Source organism: Pleurodeles waltl, chromosome 4_1 (assembly GCF_031143425.1).
Source record: "Pleurodeles waltl isolate 20211129_DDA chromosome 4_1, aPleWal1.hap1.20221129, whole genome shotgun sequence".
Taxonomy (NCBI): Eukaryota; Metazoa; Chordata; class Amphibia; order Caudata; family Salamandridae; genus Pleurodeles; species Pleurodeles waltl.
The window spans coordinates 776,013,533-776,031,315 of NC_090442.1; the positions used below are offsets into that span (position 1 = coordinate 776,013,533).

At 44.4% G+C, this 17,783-nt stretch overlaps 1 long non-coding RNA gene across 1 annotated transcript in view; it reads right to left on the reverse strand.

Annotated features, from left to right (window-relative positions):
- Positions 1-12,810, reverse strand: part of LOC138288579 (uncharacterized) — a 399,712-nt gene extending 386,902 nt beyond the window's left edge. Inside the window, exon 1 of the long non-coding RNA XR_011202472.1 lies at positions 12,485-12,810. This is a non-coding gene — a long non-coding RNA (uncharacterized lncRNA). The remainder of the gene's footprint in view (positions 1-12,484) is intronic.
- Between the last annotated feature and the right edge of the window lie 4,973 nt (positions 12,811-17,783).

Consider the following 17,783-nt stretch of genomic DNA (forward strand, 5'->3'; position numbering starts at 1 on the left):
GAGGCCAAGTGGACTGAAAGGATCATCAGGATGAGAAGCTGAGATACCAAGAGTCAGATGAATAGGGTAAAGAGGATTAGAAGGACCAGACCATTGCAAGAAAATACCTAAATCCTGTGTCATGACATCCTTCTCATCACCCATGACCCCAATCACCCACAACACAAATTTTCCTCCTGGCCGAACAGATCCAACCTTCACATGCTTGAATGAAGAGAACTTACTTTGCCTGGGGGATTTTCTCAAAGAAGGGGCATTACTTGACAGATAAACCTGCATACACTAGTTCCACCTACAACCACATGAAGACTACAGACTTACCCAAATTCTACAATGGCTAAGGAACAGAGAGGTTCAGACAACGGCTAATAGAGACATGACTCCGATCTGGTGCATGTTTCACAATAAGACAAAAAAGAGTAATGTCTCTCCTGTACACTATGAAAAACTAAGCACAAACTGGCTGACATGCCATCCCCTGCCTACACGTCTGCCTGGAGTAGAGACCTGGGCTGGGGGATCTGGGATGACACTTGAGAAAGAGATAGACCAGGGAAGTGAAAACTTCCATTTGCGTACAATATAAAGTAAATGCATACAAATGGCTCACTAGATGGTTCCTCGCCCCCACTGGCTTAAAAGCAATAAATGGCAGTTCTGACATATGTTGGAGGTGATGTGGGGAGCGAGGTGACCTGTTACCCATGTGGTGGACTTGCACTAAAGCCTGAACCTACTAGGAGGAGGTACTTCAGATGGTGGTAGCAGTCACAGGAGAGTAACTCCTGATGGACCCTGTTATGATCTTGCTGGGTTCCCTGGGGGACAATTCTACATACCTACAGACAAACCCAAACAGCAATATAACAACTCTCCTACTTTTGGTGGCCTGCTTAATGCGGGCCACATTTTGAAAACAGGCCTTCTCTTGCCCCCCCAGTACATTTTGGTGGGCGAGAGTATGATTTATCTATGCAAATGAAAAACTGACAACATTAGTGCATGACATGCCACAAAAATTTGAAAAACATGTGTGCCCTTCCGAACCTTTATGAAAACAAGGAAGCAATACAGAGGGGGCCCCATGAGAAGACCATCCGCCCAACAGTGCTCAGGTATCGATGGAAGGTCCTCAACATCAGAATCCAACACTTCTGATGAAGGGGTGTGAACCGTGGGCCAAGTTCCAACCCACTGGATGGTTGTATAATATAAAGGACTGCTTCTTTGAACTGTGACCCTCAAGATTAGACACTCCTCTTTGTGGCCTGTGGAGCCCTAAAAACTTTTGAAAAATGAGATATGCTTGTTCGTACTGTACATAATATGTGCTATATTGTAAATAATATACTATGAGTTGATATTACAGTCACTAATATGGAAATGTGTAACAATACTCAAATAAAAGTTTAAAAAAAGAAGGAATATGTCAATATGCGGAGGGTCAAGAGGACCAGGAAGGAACCAGAAATGCTAGCAGAACGTGCTGGAGGGATGAGATTTTTCAAGAGGACCAGGACCAAGAGAACTAGGCACACAAAACCCCCAACTTGGAGGGCCAGAAGCAAGATGATCAGGTCCATTTGGTACAAAACACGGATGAGAAGGACGGTGAGGACTAGACAGACCGCAGCCACAGTGAGGATGTTTAAAAGAACAGGACCTGGAGAATCATAAGCAAATTCAAAGGCAACCAGAGTTAGAAGGACAAGAACTACCAGGGCAATGAGGACCAGTGGGACCAGCACCTAGGGGCAAGGAAGATAAAAGCACAGAGGCCTAATCAGATCAATTTTTGGCATTTCAGGAAGAAGAGAACCGGGCTGAGAAGAACAATGGGGACCAGGACACAAGGGGCCTGGATGACAGGAGTCAGGAAGACCTCATCAGGTGGTTAAGACCAGGACAACTAGAACAAGAGGGAACAGGACTGAGAGGACGATTTAGTGCAAAACCAGAATGACATGGAGCAGAAGGACTTGGAGGACCAGGGCTAGAAGTATCATGACCAGATGGAGGAGGACTAGGAGTACTGGTCAGATCATGAGTAGGTAGACTAGGACAATTAAAACCATGGTTGAGATGGAGATGTGGTAGCAGTATCATGATAAGCAAGAATAGGGCTAGGAGGACAGAACCAAGGGAACCAGAATTGGAAGTACCAAGTGGAGCAGGAACACTAGGACCTGTAGTAGAAGTGGCATGATTCATTGGTACCAGGATAATCAGAGCCAGGGGGATAAAGGAACCTTACTAGGACCAGGATGACTTGGCCCACGCCAAGAGAACATAATAAGGAGGATCAATATCAGGGATGCAATATGTAGACCAAGAGGATAGGGGTCAAGGCCAGGAAGATCAGGACAACTCAAACCATAAGGACGAGGGTGCCAGACCAAAGAAGTCAAGGACAGTGATGCCAGGTGAAGAATGTTCCAGTAGAGCAGCAAGAACAGGGTGCAGCATATCAGTAAGTGGGGGACAAAGGGAACCAGGATCAGAGGGGCAGAGGTAGGGCCTATACAAGGATAATCCAAGATGCAAAAGTGTCACAAAAGTGTTAGCCAGGAAGGCCATGAAAGATTAGAGCCAGGAGCACCTAATTCAGGAAACCAGCACCAGGAGGAAGAGCTATGGTTACCAGGGCAGGAAGAAAATCTAGGAGAAATGAAACAGCCCAGAAAATGAGGACTTGAAACTGAAGCATAAGGGTAATCAAGACCACACAGCATAGAAGAACCAGGAGGAGAAGTACAAAGGTGAGAGTAGATAGAAACTTCTGTCAGTCTTGATCACATGCATTAGGATATCCCTCTTGTAAATGATTCTTATAAGCTGTCAAGCGAGGAGAAAGAGACCTATGTGAGACTTACTTCCACGTATTACAATATCCCAGTGCAAACAGTTCTTTTTTATGTTTATCATGGCATCAACTCCTAAAAACCCCTACTTTTTTGTCCACTTATAGAACTGATGGTAAGTATTTGCAGAATCAAACAAAAAAATGTCAGCACTAACACACTCTGAGCTCTGAGTGATGGCCGACGATGTGTGATGCAGGCACAGTGGTCTGGGGGTGGCTCAAAGGAAAGAAACGTGGCAGATTGGTCTTACGGTTGATGGGTGAAAACAATTATGGTCTGTGAAGGATGGCAGGAAGGATTTGAGAAACACAGAGGGCTAAAGTCAGCTAAAATGTTCAATTGCTGACAAAAGAGGATAAAGGGCTATGACATTCAACAAAGGGGTGTTCATGATTATAAGAAAGCCCTGAGGAGCAAAAGAGAGGGTCAGGGAGATTGCAGATAGGTGAACTCTGATGTACTATAAAGGAACTCTGACTAACAAAGGGCTCTGATTATTAGCTGTGGTAGTACTGAGAACTAAGGCCATCAGTGCTAGCTCTGTTGAAGTTGGGCAAGTTGAAGAGCTGTGGATCTACATATGCGACAGAAGTATTTTGAAGGCCAGAAAGAGATTGTTGGCTGTCAGTGGAATTTGAAGATGAATGGTGAGGCTAAAGGCTGAAGAAGGAAGGGTTAGAGGGGATGTGAGGTCAGCTGAGATCATGTCGAGGTGGTCCAAGGACTGACATATTGGCCCTTGGAGCCAGTTGAATAAATCCTAAAGCCAAAAAAGATATTTTGCATATTAATGAGGTTGTGAGAGTCATCACAGGAGTTACGTGGTCACTGATAGGCAACAGATGGGTTTGGTAGTCTGTGAAGGCTGGGAAAAGGGGGTGAATACATGTAAGTCACCCCTAAGGTAGGCCCTAGGCAGCCCCATGGGCCGGGTGCAGTGTACTTAAAAGGTAGGACATGCACTGTTGTGTTTTGCATGTCAAATTTGGTTTTCACTTTTGCAAGGCCTATCTCTCCCATAGGTTAAGATAGGGACTGCCTTTAAATACCTTTTAAGTGGGGTTTCCCATTGGGAGAAGATAGAGGTATGGAGTTTAGGGTCACCAAACTCACAATTTAAAAATACATCTTTTGGTAAAGTTGGTTTTGAGATTGTCAGTTTGAAAATGCCACTTTTAGAAAGTGAGCGTTTTCTTGCTTAACCATTCTGCGCCTCTGCCTGCCTGTGGAATCCACATCTGGGTCGGACTGGCAGTTAGGCTGTTTCTGGATTCTCTCTAGACATTAACACAAAGAGAGCTGAAGTGTGTTCTGCATAGCCTGATGAGCATCCTGGGCTACAGTGGGGATGGAGGAGCTGACAACTACACCTGAAAAGACTGTGCCTGTCCTCATGCAATGCAGTCTCCAACCCTGTGGTCTGTGTCTGCTTCAGGAGGCACCTCTGCCTGTTGCTGTGTTGTGCTGGCCTGCTGCTGCAGCTTCTGCCTGAAGAGGAAAAGGACTGGACTTTGCTTTCTGAAATCCTGCTTCAGATGTTTCTCCACGGGCTTGGACTGAGCTTGCCCCCTGTTCTGAAGTCTCAGGGTGTCAGAGTGAAACTCCTATTCCTCAGGATCTGTAGGTGATGACAAGTTAGGCCCACCTCCAGGCACCTCCAACTCTGGACACCTTTGTAGCACTGAATATTAGAGTGGCCAGGCAAGGGGAAGGGAATTAGGAAGGGGACTGCTGGGAAGGAGACTTGCAAAAAGAAATAGCAATACACACAGCAATGTAATCTTATAACTAACTATAACACTGTTATAATCTCTCTGTCATTAGTTTTTTTCTCTCACAAACTCACCAAAATGTACTGAATATTACACCAAGAATATGATGACAAAAAAACAAAATGAAACATAAAAACACCCCCAAGTTAAAAGTGTTCTAAAGATATTGTTTAAGCGGATTTTCATTAGACAATTCAGCAATATTCTGCATTTCTAAAATATCTTGTCTTAAATAAAGAGTAATCTCCCAAAAACATTTAAGTTAGTATCCTCTCTGCAAAACAAAAATATCCTATCCATGGAAGAAATAATTTCCTCTTAATTTTCCTTGCAATACAGATACACAGATAAAAACAAACACTTTGTTCTATTCACAGTATTCCTTTAGCTATGTAACTTCATATCTTTATAAACAGTAAAAGCGCATTAAATATTGCATCTGGCAGACTGCCAGCAAATGCCTTTTTTGTTTATCTACATAAGATAAAATCCCACCACTAAGTGCACTTCAATAAACTTCAAAATCAACCTGCAGAAAGCACTCTTTCAAAGCCGAGAGAGAAAAGGAGAGAAAAGGCCTGCCACAGACAAACGAAGGACCAAACCCTGAAAGCTTTGGAGGAATAGTGAGCACCTGGGTACTGAGTGTGGCAGGCTTTATAGTCTGGACACACCCAACCTGGTTGCTATGGAAACCTCTATAGGGAGCATAAAAAACAAGCACAAATCTGTGTAATAATAATTTCAAGGACAATCAACAACCATAGGCTCATGCAAAAGGTAATGTTATGCATACAGTTCAGATTATTTGCAGACAATAAGGATAGGCTCATGAAAAAGGTAATGTTATGCATACAGTTCAGATTATTTGAAGACAGAAAGCATAGGCTCATGCAAAAAGTAAAACAAGCACAAGTCTGTGTAATAATAATGTCAAGGACAATCAACAAGCATAGGCTCATTCAAAAGGTAATATTATGCACACAGCTCAGATTATTTGCAGACTACCAGATATACTTGACTGATTCTCCAGACTCTCTCACACATGCAATGACAATGCCACCACCAATGTGCTCTGGGTGCAGCCTCATGTGCCTTACCACATCAATGTCTCAAACATGTACATTGAAGAACTTGTAACGCATTGGTTGGAGCGGGCCCTAGACAGCGCACTACCCTAGTTCTGACACAGGGACATCAAAGACTTCATCTGCCAGTGCCTGGGCTCTTCTCCTGGGAGTCCTGACTTGCTAAGTGGTGCCAAATCCAGTCTCTTGCCCCTTAGAAGTGGAAGCTGGTAACCTGTGGGGGAAAAGGTGATGCACCGCCCATCCTGTGGCTGAACATTTGACGCAGTGCCTGGAGAAACGACGCAGTACCTGTTCTCAACATGGTCTATTCTCACAGCGTGTCGGAGATTTCCATGCACGGATCCTGGGTGTCAGAATCTGCAAACATCACCGCACTGATCCAAGGTTGCGCATCCAGAATCGACTGATGGCCTCCCTTGTGGGTAAAGAATCGACGCACAGCCTCAGGTGCGAGTAAAGAATCGACGCACGGCCTCACTAACGAGTAAGGAATTGACTCATCGCTTGCTCTGCTGATGCACCATCGACCTTGCAGCTTTATTTTTAATGCATACCAGATACTTTGTGCTACAACAACACCTCCATTGATGTCTATGGAGTAAGACTCTTTTTACTTTAAAAATTCATATCTTTGCCTGTGTATGTTGGATTTTTGTCATTTTGGTCTTGTTTGATTACGATAAATATAGGATGTTTTACTGAAATGGTATGGAGTCCTTTTGTGGTGTTTTCACTGTGTCAATGTGTGTTTTGGTACACATACACATTGCCTCTGAGACAAGCCTAATTGCTTGTGCTAAGCTACCAAGTGGGTGAGCAGGTGTTATCTGAGCTGTGTATCTCCCTTACCCTGACTGGACTGACAACTAGAGACCCCATTTCTAATAGTGACACTAGAGATGTTCTGTTCACTGATATAGCAGCTTTGAGTGCTTATAAAAAAAAAGTACTTGAAGGTTTGAGGGTAAGCTGAAAGGGAATGTTGCTGACAGAGAAGGATGGATGAGTTTCTATATCAAAAGAACTGCAGTCAGCATTCACAAAAATGTGTACAGGGCACAAATGGGAAAACTGAACTTTAGGATGTCTACAAAGATCTGGCAATCTCTTTGGGTAGCAAAAGGCCAATATATTTTGAAGAAAGTCCTATGCAACATATGAGCTTCTAGAACTGCCACCCAGGAGGGTCTAGTGGATTCTGAGTGTCAGTGTCTACCAGCAAGAAGATTACAAGAACCAGTGGTGCAGACTTTCGGACTGTGGACCAGACAGGGGATTCTCAGAGCCAGAGGCACTGGCCTACAGGCTCTGAGAGTGGTAGTGATCACAGAGAGATGGTGGCAGGGTTACTATATGGATATGTCTTGAAATTGTCCCTAAAAATACAGACAATGCCCCTTGTAGATTGTAACAATATTGGTGGTCATAAACTGGTGGTGACAGCTACTGTATTTTGTGAATTAATAGTCTTGACCAGACCTTTTTCCTTTATCAAAGAATGTAGTCTTTTGATCCCTCATGAGTAAACGTATGCTTTAGTGTGACTCCCAGATCCTTGCACTGACATCCGATAATGTGTCAAGTGCCTGTATGTGCAGAGGAAATTTATTAAGTGCTTTTGGAAAGCCCATGGTTTAACATGGCCATGATTGAGATTTGATATAGCTTCCCTAGACGGTGGGCGTGTATTGACTGAATTGTTATGGCTGGTAAATACTAGATGTGGACACTGTACTGCACTGTACAGACACTGATATGTGGAATGATGAAGAAATGTTTACCCATAGAAATTCAATTAGAATATAGTTAGCGTAGGGCTGCTGATTACTTCTTCCTAAGCAAAAACATTTGGTAGATAGTAGGAGCGAGGGTTAGGACAGTGGTTTCTATTGTTAAAGGTGAGGAAATGCCTAAGGAAGGTTTGTGCCTGGTGACTGCTTCAGGAAGGCTCATGATAGCCTAGGCTAGGATAAGGATCTTACACAAAAGCTGTGTCCGAGCAACAGCCATGAAATGACATTTGAATGATAAACACCTCAGACAAGTTCAGAAATCTTACACAATGGATCTGCATCCAATAACTGGAAAATAAGTACAAAAGTGGGACTATAAAATGATTGATTCACAGGCCACAAGAGTAAATATAAGATCAAGCCTCTTTTTTTTTGCAGCATCTTATTTCCTACAATATTTGAAATAAAGTCAAGGAATATAATAATCTCTATTAGTTTCCTTATTCCATGTCTTTCTCCGATTTACTATGAATATTCCTTTATATTCCAATGACATAAAGGTCAATAAATGTTAGTTCTATTTCTTTGTGAGTAAAGAAGACATTATCTATGAGTTGACCTTATGGTGGGAAGTGGTCGACAACTCCAGATCTTTCCCTCCTTAACCTTTTTCTGGAAATTATTTCCTGTCTTGAGAGACAAAGATTATCTTTGGTTTGCAGATGGGATGTTTCCCAATCTATCATCTCTTTCTCTCTTCTTTATATAGGGTGTAGTTCATAGCAGCTCAAAGGAGCCCAAAGGCTTCAGATTATTTTCTGGTAAACTTGCAGCTGGAGGGAATGGCCATAAAATCTCCAGGATTCTGATTGGGTGATCAGAGCTCCTCCTAACCGTACCCACTTTAAAACTTGGCTTTGCTCACTTCTCCTATTCAATCCTAACAGTGCTGGCAAAGGGTTTCAGAAAGTCGCCTTCTTTGCTGAGTATCACAGTCTGCTATGTCGTCCCTTGTGTAGTCTGGATTGGAGTCAGGATGGACTATCTCTCCAGCATTCAGACACTGCTGTCCTGCCTGTGGGAGTCGACTGCAAAAAAAAAAACAGTTCTGGATTGTTTCAACAATCCGGTAGCTACCTCCTGTATCTCACCTAGGTATTGCCTTCATCAGTTATAACTTTTGTTAGCTAGGACCTGCTTTGCCTCTTGCCAGAGGGACACAAACTATCACACTTTGTTCAAGTTTTGAGTTCTTGGTGACAAAGGAAGGGAGTGCTCTGCAGAGTACTCAAAAAGCTGATGTATGACCAGTGCCAGTGTCTGTATGGCAGCTCGTCCCCCAGATGTGAAGGGACATCACCTGAAACCTGCACGTCTTGTTGGAGGAGCTGATGGGCTGCCTAGTACCTAGAAACCTGCCTGCCTTCTCATAGAGGAAGGTAACCCTACAGGAGAGGATCACATCGGCAGGGGTCTAGTCATCAGGTTGTGCTGTGTCCTTCAGTAAAAGAAATAGTTGGATTATATGATGGAAAATGGCAGCACTGATGATACAAGACTGAAATAGGTTCTCCTAGTACATGGACATTCCCACAGTTAATGCGCCCTTCTCTCCACAGAGATATCGCTTAAATTGTAATTACTCTACACATTGAAATTAGAAAATCTTTGGCATGTAGCCTTTCTCATGGGTACAATCACCACATTCTAATGAGCCTAACTTCCCATATTTCTATTCAGTACTAAAGCAACTTTTCATGCCGGCCTAAGGAACAAACCCATTTAAAATTTTGATTGTCCCACAAAAAAGTTCCTCCTTAAACAGAATGGGAATTCCACAAAAGAATGGACTTTTGACTGACTTATCCAATTAACTTAAACTGGTATATTTTTAATCATGAGTTCGAATTTTTAGTAATGTAATAATGACAATTGTTTTCATCATCATCAACACAAGCTTTATTCGGTTAACAGGCCATCAAAGCAACACAAACAATATAAATATCATAAAACATATAAAAAATATACATTCCTAAATTAAAACTAATACATGACAATACTCTTTAAAACCCAATTGCCCAAATTAAAACCCATCCAGTCGTTCCTCATTGCTCCTTAATTACAAAGGAATTACGTATATACCATGCTGCTACTAAAAACTTACTAACGGCAAAAATGAACACATTGGACCTGTGGCTTTTTAAAATCCTCAAAGCTATGGCACATTTACTCATCCTCATTTCCCGACAGATTTTACAAATCCATTTGGACCTTGGGGATGAATAAGCAGGACAAAAAAACATGAAATGTTCAACTGTTTCGGAGGCACCATCGCACACAGGGCATATATCAGAAGTGGCAGTTGGTCCCCAACCACTCGTCAAAGACTTCAAAGGCAAGGACCCAAAATGAAATCTGGCATATAAACTTTTACCTAATAGATCAGGTATCATATCTAGATAGGGTTCAAACTGTGGATACCACTTAAGATCAATAAAAAGGTTAGTTAATCGACCATGGGATTTGCGACAAATATAATCATTCCTTACATGGGACCAATTTACAGATTTCAGAACTTTTATGTGGGATTTCTCTAAAATATGGGGATTCTCCCAGAAATCTCCTAAGCCCAAAGTGCGAAACCAATTAGATACATGCTTAACCCAAGGAATAGTAGCCGAATTTGGTATCCTTAGCAGTTCGAGAAGTGAGGTCTTGTATATATCCAATTCGGGGACAGTCCAAAGCCTTACCCAATATAATAGAGGTCATAGGGCAATTAAATCAGCTATTCGATTTAGCCCAAAGTAAAAAACATTGGAGTCAAAGGTGTACTATGCGGGCACGCAAACATAGCCCTTGCAAAGTTATTCTCACCCACATAATCTATTGCTATTGGAGGGTCCCCATACCTCCGCACCATAGACAGCGGTTCCCTGCGCCTTAGCCACATAGATCTTAATCGCTGGGGATACAGCTTTGGTGGTCGTACTCTTATAAAAGCGCAGTATAGTTGCTGCTCTGTGTTGTAGGAGTCCCACACTTTTGCTAATCTGGTCTTCCCAATGTAATTTACTTGATAGCCTCACACCCAGATAGTCAATTGAGCTAACCTCACTCAAGGGATCTCCATCCAGTGTAATAGTAAATTTCTTACGAGATCCAGGATGAAATACCATCAGTTTGGTTTTGTTAAAATTCAGCTCCAGACCATAGTTCCGACAAACTAAGTTAAATCTATCTACATGATTGAGCAGGAATATTAAATGAAAGGAAGCCGTCTATATTAATTTTATCCTCTGCCCAAGTTTCCTGAAATAGAAAGATGTCTTGAGTATTTATATATACAATCCAATCCTCCTTGATCATCTCCTCCTTGGTGGTCCCAATAGGTCCATTCATATGTAAAACCACAGAATTAGCCCTGTTGGATACTCCCTGGGCTGTGGTTAGTCAAACAGGTTTAGACCGCAGGTTTTCAACTGCTGCCAGGGAATCCTCTCTCGTCGATGGATCATATGTCCATAGGTAGCAGTCTGGCAAGCACCATCGGGTTTCAGCGCAAGAGTAATCCCTCCCTTTTTCAGCCCCCTATACTGACGGGTATGTAAATCAAAGGCAATAAGTTGTTCCACCAATACCTTATCAAAAAACTGGATAGAAATTATATCAGAATTAGACCCCGGGGGACTACACCTCTTTGCTTCGGAAATATCCGAATGAATAACTGAAAGGCAGTTCCGTCTGGAATGTAACCAGTGAATGACCTTATTGATCCGAGACTCATGATTCTCAACTGAGCCTGGTGGCAGCTTAGGAACATCAATCATAAAAATAATATTATCTCTACACTTTGTACCTACATTTTTTGTTGTAAGTGCTGGACCACTAGGTTCATTACAGGAGGGCGAATCAATGATAGTGGGGAGTTCTAATAACCTATTTGCGGTGGTAAAGGTATCGGCCTCCTTACCTACTGTTTTAGGGGTAACTTCGCACCCCCTTGAACTTTGCCTATTTGGGGGGGCATTGTGGCAAGCAGTTTAACAGACAGGATTCTCCATGGAATCCCTGCTCGTAAGTATACTGTTAGATCCCCATCTCTTGTTGCAAAATTTGATTGATGGTCCTCTGTGCCAAGCAGGGGCAGACCCTCACACTGGGGGAAGTTTACTAACCTCCCATAGGGGGTGTTAGTAGATATGGTTGACTTAGTCACAGCAGACTTGACATCCCCCTTTGCTACCACCTCACCCTGTTGACATTTACATCCACATTGGTGTGCCATTTTACCCTTCATTAATTTTGTAAGTTGCAAGACCAAACTCCTGACTTCATCAACCCTCTGTAAAATAAGAGACCTATTAGCTTCACTAACAGGTGGCTCCAAGCCGTTTGTAAAAATAGGGATTTTCGGTGAAATAGCATCCTCAGTGGCTGGTTCAGGCGAGGGTTGCGCATGGTCCATAAATAAGTCACCTTCCTCAGCCAGGGGACCAAACAGATTAGTGCATAATATATTGGAAACCACCCTTACCTTGGGACTAAATGGAAGGGGTACAGTTGCTACATCCTTTACGGGTGTTACCCCCTGTGTGGGTGAGAAATTGGGAGCACTACACAGGATTCCTTGAGATGGGGATAAGGTAATATTACTTGTACTAAACAATTCTTCCCCACCGTCAACCTTAGTAGCAAGGTCTGAAATTTGCCCCCTCTTCTTTCTGGTAAAAATCTCTGGTATTTTCCTAGCTTGAATGAGAGCCTTCTTTATAGGCAAACCTCCATTGGTATCTATATCACCTTTCAAAATGGCCTCTACTTCCTCAAATAATAAATCAATCTCATCAAGTGCTTTTGGGCCACCTCCCGTAGCCATATTAGCTAATTTCCTAGGATGTTTTTTCAGTTTTTTTGTATCGTTCAAAGGCACGGGCAGGTCAACAGTCTTTCTTTTCCCTATAGTACTAGAATGAATAATAATAAATGACAACCCAGTAGAAGAATAAGCCACAGGCTCTTACTTGAGACTCTGTCCTTCTGCCAAGTTATTGAGCCCTGCCCGGCCTTGAGGGGGAGTGCGTCAATTTCAGGAGGAGCAGGGGCCACGGTTGCCGGGAAATGAAGTCCTGCCCCGGGTGATGTCAGACAGCAAATACGCGTCCCACGGGGGAGCGCGTCAATTTCAGGTGGAAGCCGGGGCCAAGGTTGCCGGGAAATGAAGTCCTGCCACGGGCGATGTCAGACAGCAAATACGCGTCCTGCGGGGGAGCGCGCCAATTTCAGGTGGAAGCCGGGGCCAAGGTTGCCGGGGAATGAAGTCGTGCCCCGGGCGATGTCAGACAGCAAATACGCGTCCCGCGGGGGAGCGCGTCAATTTCAGGTGGAAGCCGGGGCCAAGGTTGCCAGGAAATGAAGTCCTGCCCTGGGGAGGTCAGACAGCAAATACAATTGTTTTAAATACCATAGAACAGTTTTGTATTTTTACACAATGCACCTTTCTGTGGTGGCGGGCAACCTCACTGCTACAGGAAATCATGCTCGTGTTTTATTTTGCCTAATGACTGTTTGTTTTACATGTTGACTGTTTTTTCCAATAGATGTGTTTTAGTCACACTTTGTCTATTGTTTAAATGAATTTCTTTCAGGTCTCCCTAATAACATTCATTATTATTTTTTATAAATTAGGGTTTTCTTTCATAGATTGGATTCTGCAGCCTATTCGTTTACCTGAAGCTTACACTAAGGTAGAGCTCAGATGGGGTATTTTCTTTTTTTGTCCATTAGGCCCCACTCCCTGTGACTTCGTATGCCCAGCCCCTTCTTTCCCAATAAATATTATAGCAAAAGAGACACACTGTAATGTCCCACTGATATTGCAGTAATTATTACACCTGTTACAGTTCCTTTGATTACCTCAAAACAAGATACCGAACCACAAAATATTGCAAGAAGTGGACATTGTTACATTGAACTCAGGGGAGCCAGTTTCTCATGGGGACTGTGTTATGAAACATGATCTTTGACCTCTGTGACATCATCGGAAGTGGCATCACTGGTAATTATGTGGCACTGAGAACGCCAATGAACTGGTAGAAAAAGAGTTGTTAGAACCTTGCATCCCAAAACAAAGTTCCTACAACACTGTTCAGAAACGTCTGTAGTTTTAAGCTGCTGTCATGAACTCCTCTCTAATGGAAATCCACAACTTATTTGCACATAACATTTACACCATTAAATCTCACATAGTTGGACACGTGCTTCTACAGTCACAGTGCTGCATATTAAAATGCTAATATATTTGACCTGAAAGCTGCTGAATATATCTACCTGCAATTTCTTGATTAAACAATAATGTGATTCATTTTTGTGTTCATGTAAGAAGGCAACAATGTTCAGTCTAGCAACTCAGGAAAATTAGAGTATATATGGTGGCCTTGCTCACTTTGACATGCATCGGGTATTTACCGAAATTATGAAATCAAATTCCTTTCTGTCTGTCAAAGTTCTGAAACACTAGGTGGCCTCTACGTAACCTTCATTGATATCTGACTTACATAAATCCACATCATATTGTTGCCAGTCTTCTCAATGTTAGACACATGCTCTAACATATATGTACTTCTGCCTTTATAGTTCCGGTGGATTATTTACTAAATTCATCTGCAATTGTCTTAAAATCGAACTTAATTGAAGGCAACATAATTCAATCTACTTTCCCCTATGTTGATAGCAGACAGGTCAAGAAAATGAACATTCAGATGTACTGAAGGAAACTGGGATAGTCATTCCAAACGGACATGCCAGCTCAGGAAAATGAGTGTGCAAAGTATGACCTTGATTACCCTGCAGTACCTCAAACCTCTGTTGAAAAGAGGCAACATCAATTCCCTCCTTCTTTAATTCTTAGAAACATATAATTTTTTTAAAACATCTGTTTATTGGTGTTTTCAATGTATTATAAACATTACAATTTACATCAGCAATAGGATAACAAATTTGTGCAATTACACAGAACTGATTACGCACAACGAAGAACGGTAGGTGTCAGCTAGCTGATAACCAGCCCTCCAATCAACGTATTTAGCCTCACGGTACCCAATTGTCACATAGTGTAGGATTAACAAACATTACAATTCGAACAAGAGGGTTCATAGCTTATAACTCTAAATCCTGAAGACACCTTGAAGGAGAGCCAATATCTACCTGTTTCTTCAAACCATACCGGAGGATCAGTGTTCTCGTACAATGGTTTGCTGGCAGATACATAGCTTTAGCTCCCCACAGACAACAATAAAAAACATGAACAAGAACAGCCGTTGGAGTGCTATATGTGCAGTCTATAAGTTGTGATTTAAGCCGGAGGTGCGGGAATCTCTTTGTGTTATCCTTTCATACCAGTGTAGGATGGGATTGCATACAAGCCATAGATATTTGCTGCCTTGATAACATTCGGCTCCCTTTACCGCACCAAGACCGGGCCGGCCTCGCAGGCACCAACCTTCCCTTACTCGCACTCCCAGTCCAGAAGCAGACGCACACCCGCCCCAGCAGCTAGTCGGATCCCTCCGCATCCGAGCCCTGACTTGCATCCTGCAGGCAGGACTCCATCTCCTCCCACCTGTCTGATAACGGATACTGGGGCAGCCCCAGGGCGTCTTCTCGCCTCAACGCCACTTCTTCCGCTGCTGCCCACACCCTGAATGAATGTTTCCAGGCCTGCCCCGCAGGTGGGTCAGCTGACTTCCACCTGCGGGTTATCATCTGCTTAGCCGTTATCCGGCCCAGATCCAGGAATCGCACCTCCACTCTATTCCGCCTACCCCTAGGAAAAAGGCCCAGCACACAAACCTCCCAAGTGAGTGGAACCAGACATGACGTACACTCCGATAGGCAGTCGACCACCACCCGCCAGAAGCGATGCAGGGACGCACAGGACCACATCATGTGCAACATGTCAGCATCTATGGAAGAGCAGCAGGGGCATGCCACATCCTGACAAGCAAAATACCTGTTCACACGAGCCGGAGTGAGATAGGCCCTGTGAATGATATAGAACTGGATCAGGTGAAACCTAGAATTACGAGGGACATTAACGTGTCCAGAAAGGGCTAACCTCCACTGTGTGTCCGTAACTGAAGCGGAGGCATCCCTGTCCCAGGCCGCACGCAGTGTATCACATCCCAGGGCTGTATGTATGCGCAACGCGTCAGTAAACCATCTGATCAGTTGTTTCCCCTGCCCCATCTCCTGTATGTACTGTACCAGCAAATGCGTGGGAGGGGCCACTGACATGTCACCCCACCCAGATGCCAAAGACCTCAACAGTGAATTGTACAAGAGGAACTGCCCCGCAGGCAGCCCCGACTCCTGAACCAGTGTCAGAAACGGAATCAGCCTACCATCATCATAGAGGTCACCCAACGTACATAACTCCACCTCATGCCATGTAGCTCATAACCTGACGTAATCTTAGGGCCGCGAGGAGCTCCCAGTAACGCCAGAGCTGTAGCAAATGGAACCACCCCCCCCCGTGAGACGCAGGGATCTGTGGTAGCAGATACAAGCCACCTTGAGGAATATTTGTCCCGGTGATACCCCGCGTGCAAGTGGGTGAAATAGGTGCAACACCTACACGAGGGACCAAGGGCCTTCCGTAGTCGCCGTGTCTGCAAGGTGAAGGCCCGCCAACCACTTAGATACCCACTGGAGCTGGGAGACCAGATAGTAGTGCTCCAGGTTAGGGACCGCCAGGCTGCCTCTCTCTAACGGCAAAGACAACTTTTTCAGCGCAACCCGGCTTCGAGCCCCATTCCAAATGAATTCCCTCAATACAGACTCCAAATTCCTAAAAAAGCTGGGAGGGATATAGTGCGGGAAGTTAGAAAAGTAATATAGCTTGTGCTGTAAAACTATCATTTTGAGCAGTGCTATCCTGCCTGCCCCTGACATCGGCAGCGTCTGCCAAAAAGCCATCTGGGATTTGATCGAGGATACCGCTCTCTGAAGGTTCCCATCTACTAGGTCTCCCTCTCCATGATAAATACGGATGCCTAGGTACCTGAAAGTGTGAGATTGCCATGGGACCTCATTCCCAGCAAGACAAAGCTCTGGATTTGGATGCGTGGAATCAAAGGGAAAGAGGCATGATTTGGACCAATTGACTTTTAGTCCAGACAGAGAGGCAAACTGCTGCAACAGGGTCCCAACCTCTAGGGGGATACGCGTTATATCCCTAAAATACAGCAAGAGGTCATCAGCGTACAGCGATGCCACGTGCAGGCCGTCCCCCAGGGTAATACCCCAGTTAGAGCCCCTATCATGCAAAACCGCCACCAGTGGCTCCATGGCAAGGGAAAACAGCAGCAGGGAAAGGGGGCAACCCTGCCTCGTACCTCTAAACACCCTGATGGGTTCTGATATAATGCCCCCCACCTTGACCCGAACCTGAGGATTAGTATATAGCACCTTAACCATCCGAATGAAGTGGGGCCCAATACCAAACCGCCGCAAAACCCAGAAAAGATACGGCCACTCTAGGGAACCAAAGGCTTTCTCCTGATCAAGAACAAGGCAACCCGCCCGTGGCCAGTCCCGTCTCGCCTAGTGCATGATATTATGCGACATATCTCTCGCTGGCACAAATCCATTTTGATCCGGGTGCACCAGGCCCGGCGTTATAGGCGCAAGCCGCATTGCTAACGTTTTGGCCAGTATTTTGAAATCCATATTGAGCATTGCTAGCGGCTGATACGACCCTAGCTCTACCGGGTCCTTGCCAGGCTTGGGAAGGGACACAAGCAGCGCCTCCCCTTGAGATGGCGACAAACAGCCCCTCCACTCTGCCTCCCCATAAACATGGAGTAACTTGGGCGCAAGTATTACGTTAAATGCCTTGTAAAAGTCGGCCGGCAGACCATCCGGACCCAGCGTCTTACCAGACGCCAGCTCGCGAATATTGGCCTGTATCTCAGCAAGATCAAGGGGCTCCTCCAGTGCAATCCCCTGGTCCACCGTCAGTTGTGGGAGTTCGACACTAGCAAGGAACTCAGTACAAGATCGTTCAGGGGAGCTCACCACTGAGGCGTACAAGGCCTGGTAATGCTGCGTAAACGCAGCATGTATTTTCCTTGGCGTATACAACAGACGCCTGGACTCCGAGCGAACCTCCATAATCGGGCCATGGTCACGGTCCCCTCTGACCAGCCAGGCCAGAAGTTTGCCCAACTTGTCTGCAGAGGCGTGCGATCTCGCTGAGCGCGCAGCATAATTCAGACAAAGCAGCAACAGATGCTCAGTTCGAGTCTCGGCTAACCAGGCACC